Source organism: Eriocheir sinensis, chromosome 12 (genome assembly GCF_024679095.1).
Source record: "Eriocheir sinensis breed Jianghai 21 chromosome 12, ASM2467909v1, whole genome shotgun sequence".
NCBI classification, from domain to species: Eukaryota; Metazoa; Arthropoda; class Malacostraca; order Decapoda; family Varunidae; genus Eriocheir; species Eriocheir sinensis.
This window is the reverse complement of record NC_066520.1, coordinates 1,500,310-1,518,677: the sequence shown is the minus strand read 5'-3', so window position 1 is coordinate 1,518,677 and position 18,368 is coordinate 1,500,310. Positions and strand designations below refer to the sequence as shown.

The window sequence follows — 18,368 nt, the reverse complement described above, 5'->3', positions numbered from 1 at the left end:
TCATGAATGTGCGCGAATATGCAAGTCATCCTGTGTCGCGGACAAGTTCGGCATCTTTCTTGCCTGTTCTTGGCCGTTCGGGGACATGTCTGCGTCCACCACGCGACTTTAGACAGTTGGTCACGACCGCCATGAAAGTTTCATGTTGCATGAAAAATTCGCGGCCGTTCGCCGAATGTGCACGAATGCAAAATGGACGCCGAATTGTCGCCGAAATGTCCCAGACAATTCGGCGTCCGATTCGCGGTGTTCGGCGAATTGCCGCCGAATTTTGACCGTTGAAATTTTAATTTTATTGGCAAATTTGTTGCCGACATGTCGCAGACTATTCGGGGACATGTCGCCGAATGGCCAAGACTATTCAGGGGCATGTCCCCGAATATTCGGCGAATTAATCACGACACGGCAAACGGGTCGAGGTGGGAGGTGTACACGGGGGTCTCTCTCTCTCTCTCTCTCTCTCTCTCTCTCTCTCTCTCTCTCTCTCTCTCTCTCTCTCTCTCTCTCTCTCTCTCTCTCTCTCTCTATATATATATATATATATATATATATATATATATATATATATATATATATATATATATATATATATATATATACGGAATAAAATAATACTATAATAATAAATAGTAAACAAATATGAAAAACAAGAAGATGTATGAATTTATAAAATAGGTATGAAACTAACATTTTCATTTATTTCATAATTAATTTACTATTTATTACTTTATTTATTTCTTAATATCATTATTCTGCCATTATTTAACCTTTGTTTCATTTTCAGTTATTTAAATTTATTTCTTCTTTCAGTTACTGGTTTGTTTATTAATATTACGTAAACATTCATTCATTCTAAAATATTTGTAGGAGGGCAAAACAAAAACAAGTCACATTTATTCATTTTATTACACATACTATCATACATATTACCACACATATTACCACACATGGTATTTACTCGCCCACAATTCTGTCCTGTCAGGTCACTGCTCCCCGGATGTTGTAGTAGTCCATGCGGTAGGCGCGGATTCCCGTGCTTTTATATGCCACATGGGCATCAGATGATCAGCTGTCAGAAATCTTGGCACTGTCGGAAAATTGTCCCCGACATGTCGCCGACACTTCGGGGGCATGCGAAGACAATTCGGAGACTTGTCGCCAGTTATTCCGCGACAAAAAAAAAAAAAAAAAAAAAAAAAAAAAAATTAGATTTTGAGCTCGGCGACATGGACGCCGAATAGTCAGCGACATGTCTCCGAATTATCCCCGAATTGTCTTGAGCATTCGCCGACATGTCGCCGAATGGTCACGAACTCTAAGAATCTTGGTCGTGTCGGCGAACCGGTCGCCGAATTTTTTCACGAACTGATTAGGCATCAAGTTCGTGGCCAAAATTCGGCAGTGTATTTGGGGCTTAAGGGATTTGAGTATTTGCAACATATGTATGAGAAATGTTTTAAAGGATTGGGTAAAATCACTCAGTACCAGCTAAAGTTTCATATTGATGAGAATGTAAAGCCAATAGCACAGCCATGCAGTCAGAAGAATACCATTTAATCTTAGACAGGGGATTGATAAAAAAAACTGAAGGAATTGCAGGATTTGGACATTACTGAACCAGTAGAAGAACCAACATCTTGGGTATCGCCACCAGTAGCTGTACCAAAGTCTGGAAATTTGAGTGATATAAGATTGTGTTTAAGACATGAGAAGAGTTAATGAAGCTATCTTGAGAACAAGGCACCCTATACCTACTATCGGTTAATTTTTACTAGACATGAACGGTGCCCAAATATTTTCAAAGTTGGACCTTAAGTGGGGTTTTCATCAAATTGAGTTAGCTCCTGAAAGTAGATATATAACTACATTTGTGATACACAAAGGATTGATCAGGTACAAAAGGTTAATGTTTGGCATTAGTTGTGCTCCAGAAGAGTACCAGAATATACTACAGCAAGTACTACAAGGGTATGAGGGAGTGAAGATGATAGCTGATGACATAATTGTATATGGCTCAAATGAGGAGGAACATAGACAGAGGTTGGAGAAAGTGTTGAATACTCTTTGCCACATAAATCTGACTTTGAACCCTAAGAAATGTGAGTCTGGTTTGGATAAACTTGTGATTATGGGTCATGTATTATCTCATGTACTATCACTGGGCCAGCTGCTCTTAAAATAGAGGCAGTACGAAAAGTAAAAAGACCAGAGACTGTAGCAGAAGTAATAAATTTCTTAGGCCTAGTGGGATACTGTAGTACATATATTGATAACCTAGCCACTAGAGAAGAACCTCTGAGAATGTCAACAAGATTCAACCAACCTTGAGTATGGAGTACAGAACAGGAAGATTCGTTCAATGACTTGAAGAAACAGTTAACATGTGCAGAGACAATGGCTTATTTTGATGTAAATGCAAGGACACAGGTCATTGTGAATCCTAGTCCAGTTGGTTTAGGAGCAATTCTATTTCAACAGCAGAATGATGGATGTTTTAAGCATGTAATGTATGCTAGTAGGTCATTATCAGATGTGGAAAGGAGATATTCTCAGACAGAAATAGAGGCCTTGGCAGTGGTCTGGGCATGTGAAAGATTCAGATTGTACTTCTATCGGCTGAAGTCTAAACCACCATTGAGAATTGAGAGATTGGCACAAAGACTGCAGCCGTATAATGCTGCTGATGCACTTTCTAGACTACCTCTAAAAGATGTACCAAAGAGTAATGTTGCTGAGGATTATGTATATGCAGAGGTGGGCAAGTGCGGTAGTACCGCATCACAAAAAAAGTACCACACTACCGCACTACCGCAAACTTTCTGAAAATACCGCACTACCGCGGACCGCAATAAAAAATCCTGCGGTACTTTTTGCGGAACTTAGAAAACTATCAAAGACATTTACAGCGCAGAATGCTCACATGTTTTTTTTTTCTTTTTTTTTTCAGTGAATCGGACTCAATCAGTCAATCGATATCAGTCATCATAATCAGTGATTTAATCATTCTGACTTTTCAGTTATTGTTCAAAATTAAATACTAAATGAATAACTCAGAGTAATAATCATACCTGGGCACGATAACAGAAAACCTTATTCCCGATAACCGATAACTGATAATGGAAAACCTTATCGGTGATAACCGATATTCGTTAACTGGAAACACAAATATTGGCGACAACCGATAACCGATACCCGATATTAATCCACAATTCCGATACTAGCTAGTGATAAGTCCGATAGGCGAAAGCGATACTATATTGATATTTCAAATAAAAAAAACAGATGAATTCAAATTTTCATTATCTGTATTTTAGAAAATTTACAAAACCTGAAAACCACACGTTGACACGTACATATGGACGGTAATACTAGAAACGCCTGAACCGGTGTTGTGTTATTTGGAATTTCTTCATGTGTGTGTGTGTGTGTGTGTGTGTGTGTGAGAGAGAGAGAGAGAGAGAGAGAGAGAGAGAGAGAGAGAGAGAGAGAGAGAGAGGTGAAGATGAAGGGATGATTAAAAGAAAATAAAGAAGGAACGAATGAAAAAATAGCGTCAGATAAAGACAGGAAAATAATAACTGAGAGCAGGATGGGAATCTTAAACAAGGAAACACCGAAAACAATATCGAATAGCCACATTCTCTCTCTCTCTCTCTCTCTCTCTCTCTCTCTCTCTCTCTCTCTGTCTATCTATTTATCTATCTACCTATCTATCTATTCATCTCTAACATATGAACGAAATATTAATGATACGAAAATAGTCACATAACAATTATAATGATGAAAAATATAAACGTTATAGTATTTTTAACGAGAGTGAGAGAGAGGTGTCATGGTGAGTCAAGTCAAATTTGGCTGTAGCTGCCGGTATACCTGAGTATTAAGTGAGGGGCTCCATGGGTGCGCCTGTAGCCTGTATACCTGGATGGTTCCTTGAGTATCGTCAAACCCTTTACCCCCCAATCTTCGAGTCGGAGGCATTCCCGACAGGAAAGAGCCAGGAAGGTCAGCTCGTCTTTCTTCCTTCCCCTCGACCTTGGCCATGCCTCCGTAGCTCCGGCGACCGCTCTGGTTTCTTCCGTAGGGGAACGGCTGGCTGTCTCGAGAGACCTGCAGCAGCAGACCAAGAGGTGAATTACACACGCACACACACACACACACACACACACACAGAGAGAGAGAGAGAGAGAGAGAGAGAGAAAACAAGTTCCCCGTGAAGGAGTGGACATGGACTGAAGTGAGTAGTAATGTCAGGGAGACGGCGCGGGGTAGCAACCGGCAGTGGGTGGCTGGAATCATGGCCGCTGCGCAGAAACTACGTGTCGGTCAATATCCAAGGATGAGATGTTTACATAGATTTACATAGATGTTCAGAGCACACAATCCCAAACCCTATGGTCCACACTAAGTTGTCTGTTTTTATACATGAAACAAGAGAGAGAGAGAGAGAGAGAGAGAGAGAGAGAGAGAGAGAGAGAGAGAGAATTCCCCGAGCCCTGTGATCATTTTACAATTCAGTTAGGTAAAAATTGTCTAAGGCGTCACTAGGAATGAGGTGTAAGCAAGATTTGAAGGAACTGTGAAAATATCAGTATTATCTGCAGGAGGAAAACTTAACAAATGCCTGAGCCGCCAGAATGGTCGAAGATCGATGATCAGGTAAGTGGAGAAAAATCCGGGTTGTAACTATGAAACCTCAAATGAATTATGAGCTACGTAAACTGGAGATGTTGGAAAATTTAAGAATATAAATGATTAAACATGCGAAAAAAATGAACAGGAGCAATAAGTCCACGACTGGAGAGGGAGGGGGGCTGCGTGAAGTGTGAGAAGGCGGAGCACGCTCAGAAGGGCGGTGGCACTGGGACGAAGTACACCGCAGCCCCATCGTTGCTACTATTTCTTGCGTTCCTTCACTGATATTGTGGCGGAGTACGGGTTTGTGGAATGCCCTGCTGTGAGGGGGCTCCGTCAGTGCAGTGAATAAGGAAACAACCTTAGAAAAGTGAGTTACGAGTGATTTTCCTGAGAGAGAGAGAGAGAGAGAGAGAGAGAGAGAGAGAGAGAGAGAATGTAAATACGTGCATAATATAAACATAATCGTGGCTGCTTTAGTAAAAGGGTAAACAGAGTGTTTGACCGCTGTACATTCGATGAGGTGTCTATTCTTCCGTCAAAATCATTTTTCCCGGGTACAGATATATATATTTTTTTCAGTGTGACAAGTAGAAAATCTAACTGTAGCTCATACCTTGTGGGTGTGGCGGGCCAATATCCCTTATGGATCCCTTGTGTGCATCCTCGGATTATATCGGGGGGACCTCACATATCTTGCACACGGCCCTATTTAGACAGGCAACGGCCCGGGATTTATTTCATGCGAGTGATACGAACCCACACATATTACTCATATGATATTACTAGTGTAACGCTTTCCTGCCTAACACACACACACACACACACACACACACACACATGACGCTCTCCTGCCTAATACACACACACACACACACACACACACACACACATGACGTTCTCCTGCCTAACTCGAGTTTTAACGCTTGAAGCTTAAGAAATAAGATCGATGAATTGCAGTGCCTGACTAAAACAGAAGACTTTGATGTAATTGCCGTAACTGAATCATTTATTGACACCGCTAATAATGACTTAATTTCTGAATATAATATAGATAACTTTATATTTTTCAATAAAGACCGAGTTAATCGTAGAGGTGGAGGAGTGGCTCTTTACGTCAAAAGTAGCTTACAGCCCGTTGATAAAACACCAGAGGACACTACTGTAGAACACTTGACCATGAGTACATATACCGATCAATTAAAAATCAACATATCCGTCACTTACAGGCCTCCAGGCCAATCACGCGAGGATGATGAAATAATGTAGTATAGCGTTTTGCAAAGAGCACTCCGAAACAATGATGCATTGATATTGGGCGATTTTAATCCACCGCATATAGACTGGCAGACACTCACGGGATCCGAGGAGGAATCGCACAGGATGCTAGACTTCGTTGAAAATAACTGCCTTAGCCAAATGGTTAGTGAATCATCGCGCGATAACAATATTCTTGATCTTGTATTAGTAACCCGAGAGAACTTAGTTGACAATGTTAGCGTTGGCGAGCACCTCGGATCATGCGATCATAGACTGGTGCGTCTCGACAGAAGAGCTCAAACAAGGATTCCAGAGAATAAGATATTGGTTCCCAATTTTAAAGGAGCAGTGGCAGTATCGTAACCAATGAGGTTCATTCGAGGTGCGCTTTGCTGCCTATGCGTACAGCTCCCTTGTTTAAGGTATTGGGAAAGGAAAAATACGGCTACCCTCTGACTGGGAAGATAGCCTACCCCATCCTCACCTTCACGTGGTGCGCACCGTTAGTATACCATGCGGGGTAGAACAAACGGGGAGGGGGGCAGTGACCATCAGCTGCTCTGTTTTGATCCTTTTAGCCTTGACAAGGAGGTAGTCTCCATAACACTACATTGGACTGCCCACCCATTGGTGGCCTCTAATACTTTTATCGAGTTTTTAGAGGCAGGAGCGATGGCCAGAGGGCGGCTTAAGAGAAAGGAATGTATGAGACTGGTGTCTATAAATATTTTTTTTTAAATTTCAATCATCACTCTCCTCTTTTCCTCACCACCTAAACCATTCACATTTATTGTGAATGGTTTACTAACGGTTTCAGGGGCCGTGTTCCCCTGTTTCTCGCTAATAAAACTTCAACAAAGCGTCAGACAAGGATGTTATTTTGGCAGTGGATGTTTGAGATCCCGACTTAATGGGCAAAAATATGATTTGGTGTCACATGTGGATAATGAAGCACTTATAAGAGTAAATTTAGGGTAAACTTGGCTGAAAGTTAAAGGCACTGTGAGCAATTATGTCTTACTGCTTCACACACACACACACACACACACACACACACACACACACCGTAGCAATATTTAATCTACTGTAAATATGGATGTTCCTTATATGGACCAGCAGTTGGGGAGAAACAGTTTTACTCGAAGAAAATTACTTATCCTTTACATGGAAAATGTTACTATTGGTAGTACATGCTGCATGTATGTAAGCGAGTAGTAGTTTCTGGTTTCATCCCTTGTTGGCTGAGTGGTAGCATGCTGGGCTCACATTCACCACGTGATGGACGACGCGGGTTCGAATCCCCACACTACCACCTCGGATTTTTCAGTCACCGCCGAGTGGCTTAAAACTACCCACATGCTGTCCTGAAGACCACCCATCAACCCGGACTCTAGAGGAAACCGTCCAAGTGAATCAAGAAGTTCAGGGGGGCAACATGACCCAAGAGAAGATGGCGCCACTATAAACACTTGCCTGCGCCATGACGGGCTGGGGCCGACTTCCATCCAGGCCCCTCTAGAGAGCCTACCGGCGCTACAGGCGTACACGTAAAAAAATAAAAAAAATAAAAAAAAATCCGACAACACCTTTGTCGTTTATGGCATGTTACCACCTAAAGGGTGATAACACTGTCAGATACTGATACCCATAATCCTTTCCCACTTCTACCCAGTCTCCTATAAACGATCAAGTTTGTGGAGAAGAGGGCCATATACAACCGTCAACAGTTATACAATAAGCAAACAATCCTCATACAGCACTTACGCAACACCCAATTACGCTGGTACAACAATCACTATCGTTTGCAAAAGAAAAAAAAACTCCCTGCCATACTTACCATATACTGTCGAGCTATCTGCCATTATAGACAAGTGATACGTGCATAGCTTCATATCTCATGCACAACGCAGAGAGAGAGAGAGAGAGAGAAAGGATAGGAGAAAATTGGGAGGGCTTGGGGGAAGGCGGGGATACGGGGAAGGAGGAAGGCAAGGAGGGAGGGAGGAGGAGACTGAGGTGGTTGTGTGATACACGTCACAACTTCGTCACGTAAAACCGTCCCCTGTCCGAATGTCCCTTCGGCTCTTACCAGCTTGCCCTTGAAACCCAAGAATAAGCTCCTTAATGAAATACACTTTGCAATGCACTGTAGTGCCCGAAATTAGAGGACTGTCAAACAAGCTGTGCTAAAATGGCTTATTGAAAACTATTTGTTTAAAAGTTATTTGCGAAAAACGATGCGTCATAAAGTCTGAAACAGATATAGATTCGTGATTCTTCTTCCCATTTGTTTCGTGGGAGAGACAATACTGCAAATGTACAATAATCACCAGACGGCATTGATTGAAATGCTCACACAGTAATCATAGAGATCAGAAGTAAAAAAATTCGTGTCTTAGGATTCATATTTAGGAGTTAAAAGTACAAGTCCTGAAGTAAAATTGAGTTATATATGTGACGCTAATCGGCCTCATCTAATGCTGTGTACTTCTGGTTCAGAGATTACAGGAAGAATATAGCCGACGATGTAAACAATAACATACTTAGCACACGTTAACTTTTATTCAACATCACTATCGAGGTACAGGCAGTGGCATAACAGACTGACTGGAGGCCCCTGGACAAACTTTTATTCGTGAAATTTTGCCGGAGGCGGCCGGTAAGCGAAGCAGCGCCATGGCCCGCGGGCTGGTAGTCGGCAGTAAAAAAAAATAAAAAAAAATAAAAAAAAATCACAGCTCACAATTTTCAATAGCAAAGCAGTCTCATGGAAAACTGGTCAAACCTGTAGTATGTGCATAGTTCTTTGGTAGTTAGTTTATTATTATTATAGGTAATACTATTATTATTATTATTGTTATAGCAAATTATATTAATGTTATTTCAGCCTATTATATTAAAACTAACATAGGTAACCTATTATATTATTATAATTACTATACCCTATTATATCATTAATATATCCTAATGTTATACTTAATATAAGTAGCCCACTATATTAATATTATTTTAGCTTATCATGTTAACATTATTATTATAGCCTATTATAATATTATTACTGTGTTCAGATAGCTGGGAGCTATACCTATTCGGGATGAAGCAATGAAGGAAACCGGCAATAGTAACTGTTAATTATGTTACTTTTAGTTGTCAACAGTGTAATATTCATGCAATAAGTGATCAAAATCGACTACGTCAGTCAGTCATGACGCAGTAAACGGAGAAACATATATGTACTTACAGGCACAGCACCTCGTAGGTGGCACCTGGTGGTGTAACTTTTGGCGTCGTGCATCACAACGCCAGCTGATCAGTTTCCCACATGGACCACGGTCACATAATAAATTTATCGTGCGTATTCAAGTTTTCAAGTCACGGATCCGCAGAGGGCCGCATTTTGGCGGTATAGTATGCGGGGGTTGTGTGGGGGGCTCAGGAGGTTGGGAAGGGATTAGGATTTGGGTTAGGACTTAGGATTAGGGCGAGGATTGAGTACAATCTCCATATCTTTTAAACTTGCAGCCCTTGCATTATACGGTTTATACCACAACACAAATCCAACAAGTCAATTTTAATCAATTTCAGCACAAAAGTTGTTAAAATAGCAGGATCCTGCCACGCATACAGGGGCGTCATTTCAGATTTTTCTTGGGGGGGGCAGAGACAGTTTGGTGAGCAAAGAGCTTCATCAGCTCTCTCTCTCTCTCTCTCTCTCTCTCTCTCTCTCTTTATATATATATATATATATATATATATATATATATATATATATATATATATATATATATATATATATATATTTTTTTATTGCTTTTTTTAAACCACATAAGCAAGGTTTTTCAGCATAAATTATATAATCTCACTACTGTTCATTTACCTTATCATCACGGGTAGCTATATAAGAATATAAACAGACCAGACAGACAAGGATTAAGAAACATAATATTTCCGAGAAATTTCATGTATTTATGATTGTACATTTGAAAGGTAAACATGAGTACAGGACCTTCTTTTTCTTATATTTGAATTTTAAGGAAAATATATTTTATAAAGCTGCCAATGCCGGGCATTATTGAAAGTTAAAAAACAATTGCATCATTACTGTAATGAAATTAACATCAAGATAATTAAGTATGAGCAATAATACTGTTGATAATTTGAGTATACTCACCCACCGCGACGTCACCAGTTCTGAGGCCCACCTCCTAAACAGGCTACAGCACGTCTGTCTTTGCTGCTCCCGGAACCCTAACTGCCGCTCAGTGTTGACTGTTCACACACACACACACACACACACACACACACACACACACAACAACAACAACAACAACAACAACAACAACAAAATAATAATAATAATAATAAATAAAAATAAAAATATATTTATATTTATATTTATATATATATATATATATTTATATATATATATATTTATATAAAACTAAATCCAGCTGTTACTTCTTGAGGCTTCGCTGGTAGGGGGGGGCAAACTGAGGCTTGGGGGGGGGGCAACTTGAGTCTTGGGGGCAACTGCCCCCAAGACCCCCAAATGACGCCCCTGCACGCATATCATACCAATCAATACAGAAACACCACTGCAAAACTCATCGCACTTTGTATGTGGCAATGACCGGGGTTTTGTCACTTTCTGACCGACAATGATCACTCGTCATTATACAGCATGCTGAATGCTGATAAAACACAACACAATGTTGTTGCTCGTATTCACTATAATATCAGTCAGTCGGATTCTTACCCATCAGCACAAAGTTATTAAAACACAGAACCCACCATGAACCATGCCATGCACCGAGCGGCCATCAGCCAGCCATGTTTCTCATTTCAAAGATCAAGTCAACACTGCAAAACTCATCACAAATCATGTCTGTGGCAACGACCGGGTTTTATCACTGTCTGCCAATGATCAGTGGTTATTACAGGACATGCTGATATACACAACACAACTTTGTCACTGATATTTCACTCTGAAAACCGCGAAAAATACAGATCCCACACAGTGACAGTACCATTCAAACACGCGGGAGAGGGGAACTGTAGTGAGTAGGGGTGGGCAGGTACCGGTACCAGTACCGGTACTAACGGTACCAGCTAAACGGTACGGTACCGGTACCAGATTGCTCGGTACCGGTACCAGTTGCTCGGATTTATTTATTGGATTTATTGATAATTCTTCATGTCCGATTTTTTTTTTAGGTTGCTAATAAATATTGTTATTGTTATTAGACTATGATCGAGTACATCCATAATAACTATACATGCTATTTTTTTATCGAAAAAATAAATATTCACTTCATTCAGAGAGAGAGAGAGAGAGAGATCACCACTTAGTAAGTGGATATCTCGGTGATATGGATAGTGGGTACTCGATCATAGTCTAATAACAATAACAATATATATTAGCGTTTTCTAAAGACTCGTGGGACTCACTAACTTTTAACCCAAGACTTCGTTTTCTTTTTACTTGCCACTGTTAAATTCGTATGACTCGTTAACTTTTAGAGAGAGAGAGAGAGAGAGAGAGAGAGAGAGAGAGAGAGAGAGAGAGAGAGAGATCATATTTATCCAATAAAGCATTAACGAAAAAAGTTTGAATCCCTTGGCGAGAGTTTCTGGCTATAAAGAATTGCATGATGAATTATATAAGATGATTAAATATTGGAGGTGTAGCAGGCGAGAGAGAGAGAGAGAGAGAGAGAGAGAGAGAGAGAGAGAGAGAGAGAGACTCGATCATAGTCTAATAACAATAACAATATTTATTAGCAACCTAAAAAAGAAAAAGAATCGGACATGAAAAATTATCCAGTAACTCCAATAAATAAATAAAATAATGGAAACGGGAGCTGTGATGGAAACGGAAAGCAGGACAAAATGGTGGGAACTTGGGGAGACGGTCAGCGGGGCAGTGACTCAGCGTCTACACACAGGGCTCATACCACATGGAGGCGGGCGAGCACCGAGCGTCACTAAGATCCTAACGGCAATGCGCGGTGCCGAGTGATCATTAAGCTTCCCGGAACCCAAGTGATCATATGATGCTTCGCGGTACCAGTACCGATAGCAGTTATCGATACCAGTACCGGCGAGTGATCATTAAGCTTCCCGGAACCCAAGTGATCATGATGCTTCGCGGTACCAGTACCGATAGCAGTTATCGATACCAGTACCGGTACCTGGTATCGATAACTGCTATCGGTACTGGTACCGCGAAGCATCATGATACCAGTACCGATAGCAGTTATCGATACCCTGGTATCGATAACTGCTATCGGTACTGGTACCGCGAAGCATCATGATCACTTGGGTTCCGGGAAGCTTAATGATCACTCGGTGCTCGCCCGCCTCCATGCGGTATGGGCCCTGTGTGTAGACGCTGAGTCACTGCCCCGCTGACCGTCTCCCCAAGTTCCCACCATTTTGTCCTGCTTTCCGTTTCCATCACAGCTCCCGTTTCCATTATTTGATTTATTTATTGGAGTTACTGGATAATTCTTCATGTCCGATTCTTTTTCTTTTTTAGGTTGCTAATAAATATTTTTATTGTTATTAGACTATGATCGAGTACATCCATAATAACTATACATGCTATTTTTTTTCGAAAAAATAAATATTCACTTCATTCAGAGAGAGAGAGAGAGAGAGAGAGAGAGAGAGAGAGAGAGAGAGAGAGAGAGAGAGAGAGAGATTTACATAGATTTACATAGAAAATTAGACCACACAGACCCCATGGTACAGACTAGGTGATCTGTCCTTAAACCTAAGTGATTTTACATTAATCAGAAGGCTCCTAAACGTTGCATTTCTACTCTAGTTGATATTAAGTTGAAGGAAGAGAGAGGGTTTTCTTTACAGGAAATTTGTTTGGGAATTTCATCAGAAGTCATTAAGAAAAAAATAACTCCTTTGGGTACCGGTACCGGTACCGGTACTAACGGTACTCAAATTAACGGTACTTGCCCATCCCTAGTAGTGAGTTCTGATTCCAGTGTTGCCACTGCTGTTTGTTGCAGTGTTGACACATTACTTATTGTATTTTAGCTCAAATGAAAATATTACGAAGGGAAAAGCAGTAAATTTAGGGAAAGTAAAAAGATATTTTCACATTATTTTTGTTGGTTTTATTTCTTTTAATAATTTATGTTTTTTAATCATAACCTCATCGGGGGCTCTCTGAATACCCAGGTCCTGAGGGCCTGAAGCTGCAGCCTCCATGTAAATCCGCCACTCTCTCTCTCTCTCTCTCTCTCTCTCTCTCTCTCGTCCCAGGACCTCCGAGGTCCCTGCATGGACCTCCGAGACCCTTGGACTTTGTCCACCCCTGTACTATGGGTGTTACGCCACTGGGTACAGGTCTTCTGTGTCTTCCTCATCGCTGGCGAGGTCAACAATTATGGGTCCCACAGGCTCGTGGATGTTGTCCGACGTCCAGTACCCGTCCTCGAAGTCTCGGGATCGTCGCACAGCAGCCGCCCACATCTCCTGGGTGGCACAAAGCCTGGCTTCAGCCAGTCTGGTCTGCAGGTCCACCCTGGTGAAGCGTTGCAGCGAAGAACGCACGTGGCGCTTCATGCACCCCCACACCTGCTCGACAGCATTGACCTCTGGGTGGGCAGGTGGCAGACGGACGACCTCGTGGCCCCACTCACGGATGATGTTGTCCACCGTGTATTGGGGCTTTGGCCGGTTTTGGTGGCAGATGAGCAGCAGCTCAGGTCGTGTAGCGCCAGGTGGGACGGGGAGTCTTCGTTTCTCCAACCAGTTGATTAGGTCAGATTTATTGGTGGCTGTAGTAGGACAGCGACTCTCCGCAGTCAGCTGGCTGTGGTAAGGCGCATTGTCCAGCACCAGAACCGATGGCTCGGTCAGCGACAGGAGGAGCTGCGTTGTCAGCCAGCGAAGGAACAGGTCGGCCGTCATCTCGCTATGGTAGTCGCCGCTGGTGTTCTTGGCCGCGTAGCAGAGGAATGAGCCCTCTACGAAGCCACTGGCCGTGCCAGCTGCGACCACCACGAATCGTTCCCCTTCCCCAGGCGGTATCTGCCGACTATAAGTGTCACTGGTGACAGCCTGCGTGGTGTCCACTCACTCCCTGCTGTGGTTCATCCTGGTGGTGAACCATGTCTCGTCGAGGTATACCACCTCCCTCCCTTCTCCCCTGTGGCGCTGCAGAGCCCAGAGAGCGTCGATCCGACGGCAAACGATGTCTAGGGATTCCTTCCTTACGTAGACCTTGCGCTGAGAAGTCTTGTACCGGAATCCCATGTTGTGCAGGAGCCGCCACACCGACGTCTCCGAGGTAAATTCTGAGACGATTCCAGCCCTCTTCAGATTCTCCGTCAGCGTGCCGACCGTGAAGTATTGCTTGGCAGCAAACATGCCCACAGTGAAGTTATCGATTACTGGCGGTGCTGGGGGTACTGCCGCTATCTCAGGCCGAGACGTGTTGCCGCGCTTCACCACCATCTTCACTGCCTTAGGCGTCATCCCCATGACGTACGCAACTCGTTCGTGAGGTCTGGTCGAGAAAAGCCAATATTTATGTAGGTTTTGCCGTATGATTATACATATATATATATATATATATATATATATATATATATATATATATATATATATATATATATATATATATATATATATATATATAACGTGTGTGTGTGTGTGTGTGTGTGTGTGTGTGTGTGTAAATCACGAGGTCATGCTGAAAATACAATTGTCAATCTGTGGATGGTGAATATATTTCATTTGTAGCAGTCGGGTTCATCGATCATTATTATCTGGCAATAAATTAATTGCGCTAAACTTATATACTTTCTTGGGCACTTACCTGTTCAGACTTATCATATTCCGCATGCGGATCCTCTCTTTGTTGTATACAGCGAAAAGCCGCAGCACAAAATTAGTAGTCTTGCACCCACGAGGACAGAAGCTTAGACCAACCATCGCTGAAGTATCTGCTTGGCTAACCTATCGTCTGTAGTGCATGGGCGCCACTTCACCTCGCTCAGCGATCGCGGCTCAGGCGGTGATTACATAGTTAAGGTTTCACATCGAGATCACGGTATGAGTGAGAGGGCGATTCAAATACAGGGTATTTCAGAAGTATGTGCCGAAAATCAAGGGATGTATGGCTAAAAACACATAATTGAATATACTAAATGATCATATTGGCAAATAACAATAGATTTCGAATTAGCCATTCGGCGGCGGCTGAAAAATCCCAGCTTGGTGGCACCGGTCGGGTATTGAACTCACGTCCTCCTGAACGCGGGGCCGTCTTGCTATCTGTTCAGCCACCGCCTACCCTGTTCAGCTGTGGAATGTACAGTATGTGATAACCTGCACATACGTTAGTAATAAGATTCGTAATGATACGGTCGTATGTACAGTATCATCTAGTGTATCACCCTTTAGGTGGTAACATGCCATAAACGACAAAGGTGTTGTTGGGTGGTTGGGTGGGGATGCTTGTGTGAGGAAGGAAAGGTTGGGTATGGGGGAGGTTGACGAACCAACGAGGGATGAAACCAGAAACTACTGCTCGCTTACATACATGCAACATGTACTACCAATAGTCACATTTTCCATGTAAAGGATAAGTAATTTCCTTCGAGTAAAACTGTTTCTCCCCAACTGCTGGTCCATATAAGGAACAACCATATTTACAGTAGATTAAATATTGCTACAGTGTGTGTGTGTCTGTGTGTGGTGTGTGTGTGTGTGTGTGTGTGTGTGTGTGTGTGAAGCAGTAAGACATAATTGGTGGTTGGATGGATGATTACTCATACGTCAGAGCTAAACTTCACATCGACGTCACGAGAAGATGAGTGGGGCTGGGCTAGCCTCGCTCACAGCGCCTTTAACCTTCAGCCAAGTTTACCCTAAATTTACTCCTATAAATGCTTCATTATTCACATATGACACCAAATCATATTTTTTGCCCATTAGGTCGGGGTCTCAAACATCCACTGCCAAAATAACATCCTTGACCGACGCTTTGTTAAAGTTTTATTTGCGAAAAACAGGAGAACACGGCCCCTGAAACCTTTAGTAGGTGGTGAGGAAGAGAGGAGAGTGATGATTGAAAATATTGTAATGGTAGAGTGGATGTGTTGGGAGTGAGTGAAACACATATTCGAGGAACTGGTGTGAGTGATGGTAGAGAGGGTACGTGGGAGGGTGTGCCAGGTATGGACAGGGATAGATGAGAAGTATAGAGGCAGGAGTAAAAGGAAGGATGTGCTATTGTGATGTCTGAAAGAGTGTGGAATGGTGTGACTGATTATGGTTGGAAGAGATCAAGACTTGTGTGGGTGAAAGGAAAAATAGGTTTAGTAAAGTATACATGGGTGTGTATTTATGCACCAGTAAATGTGAAAAGTAAAAAAGGACTGAAAGGGAAGCTTTTTGGGAGGAAGTGAATGCATGTTTGAAGAGTTTTGAGAAAGAAAGGAAACTTATTATGATGGGAGATATGAATGCTAAAGTGGGTGATGAATGTGTGATGGATGTGGTGGTAAAATGGGGGATACCTGGGAAGATTGAAAATGGAGAGTGCCTGGTGGATGTCTGTGCTGAGAGGGGAATGTTCCTAGCGAACACCTTCTTTCAGCACAAGAACATCCACTGATACACATGGAGGATGGGAGAAGATAATGAGCAAAAAGGATTGATTGACTGGCCAACAAATTATTTTTTTTTTTCTTCAAAAGGCACGGGATGTTATAACGTTTTTAGGGTAAATCGGATCGCTGAATCCGAAAATGCATTTACTTTTGTTGAATTGGCTCTACCTTTAAAGATATTGGACATCAAAAAATTTCAGTAGTTTTATTCATTCGTATTTGGGAGATTTTCAGACTGCAAAAGTGAAGCTATACACACAAGGACAGCTGAATGACTTGGTTAGAGATCTAGCTTTGTCAAAAGAGGCAGCTGAGATTTTGGCCTCCCGTCTCAGTGAACACCGTGTTCTTGACTCTGACGCTAAGATAACATTTTACTGTAACAGAGACGAGGAACTTATTCGTTATTTCAGTGAAGACGACGACTTTGTGTTTTGCAACAACATCCAAGACCTTTCAGCAATTGGACTGCCCAAGTACAATGCAGATGAGTGGTGTTTATTCATCGACAGCTCTAAACGAAGTTTGAAGTGTGTATTGCTGCACAATGGTGGCAAGTTCGCTTGTGTCCCAATTGGCCATTCAGTAATATCGACAGAGCACTACACGAGTGTAAAGATGGTTCTACAAAAACTGTGTTATGATGAACATAAATGGATCATATGTGTGGATTAAAAATGGTTATTTTTTTGTTAGGACAGCAAAGTGGTTATACCAAGTACCCATGTTCCATTTGTCTATGGGACAGCAGAGCCAACAATCAGCACTGGGAAAAGAAGGATTTGCCCATTCGTGAAGAGCTTGCTGTGGGGGAGAAAAATGTCATAAATGAACCGCTGGTTAACCGTGATCGAATCATTCTGCCTCCACTACATATTGAGCAGCCAGAAGGCCACCACTCACGGGCGCCACACACACTACAGCACCTCCACATGAGGGAGCAGGAACAAGGGCAACACACAGCACAGCACAAAGGCACTTTCTGTTTACATAAGCAGGCACAGTACAGGGCACGGTACAGTACAGGGCAAGGACAATAATGAAGGGCACAATCACAGTGCACACACGCTACGGCACAGCACCAGGGGCTGGCACAGCACACAGCACACAGACACGCGCACACAGACCTACACGCAGCCTCCCAGCGGCACACACCGCGCCTCAGCTCCCTCCCCTCACGGCCCCCCAGCCTCCCGGCACGCCCCTCCTCTCTCTCGTTTCCCTCGCCACCCTCCTGCTCCGCTCTTCAGGCCCTGGCCCCCTCCTGTCTCTCTTGTCCCAACTCTTCTTGCAACATGTTGGGATACATGCACTATCAAGCACAGCCTCATCATTACAGCACTGCCCACACACAGCACAAACAGTATTCAACAAATCAACCAAGGCAGTATCTGGGACCCCATCAGTCGCTCAAACATCCCATGAAATAAATCAAACCCGGCAAACCCCAGACATCACACGGCGGTCCCCATGCGGTGGCACTAAGAGCTCTTATCGCGGAGGCCTGCTGGATGCGGGCGGGGCGTCAGGTCTGTCTGCGGGCGGCAGAGCGCGCTCATCGGCCCAAGTCCTTCGTCAGTCGACCTCAGACCCGTGCTCCTTCACGTCCTCTCGCGTCCCTTCTCGCCACCCCCGACACCTCAGTTCGCCTGGCCTTGCTGCTAGCTCACGCGCCACGTGCGCAGCCCTCGTCTCCGTGGCCTCGCAGTGCCGGGGCTGTTGCGCCCTTCTGCTGGCGTCACCAGCCCTGAGCAGGCCCTGCTGCTGATCTGCACTTGCCCCAGGCACCCCGGCCAAGCTCTCACAGGTAAGTCTGGAGCTGAGGAAATC

At 43.1% G+C, this 18,368-nt stretch overlaps 1 protein-coding gene across 1 annotated transcript in view; it reads left to right on the top strand.

Moving 5' to 3' along the window:
* The first annotated feature begins 4,837 nt into the window (after positions 1-4,837).
* LOC126997290 (uncharacterized) overlaps positions 4,838-18,368 on the top strand; it is a 50,097-nt gene continuing 36,566 nt past the window's right edge. Inside the window, exon 1 of the mRNA XM_050858288.1 lies at positions 4,838-5,005. The gene's annotated coding sequence lies outside the window, so the exon portion shown is untranslated. The remainder of the gene's footprint in view (positions 5,006-18,368) is intronic.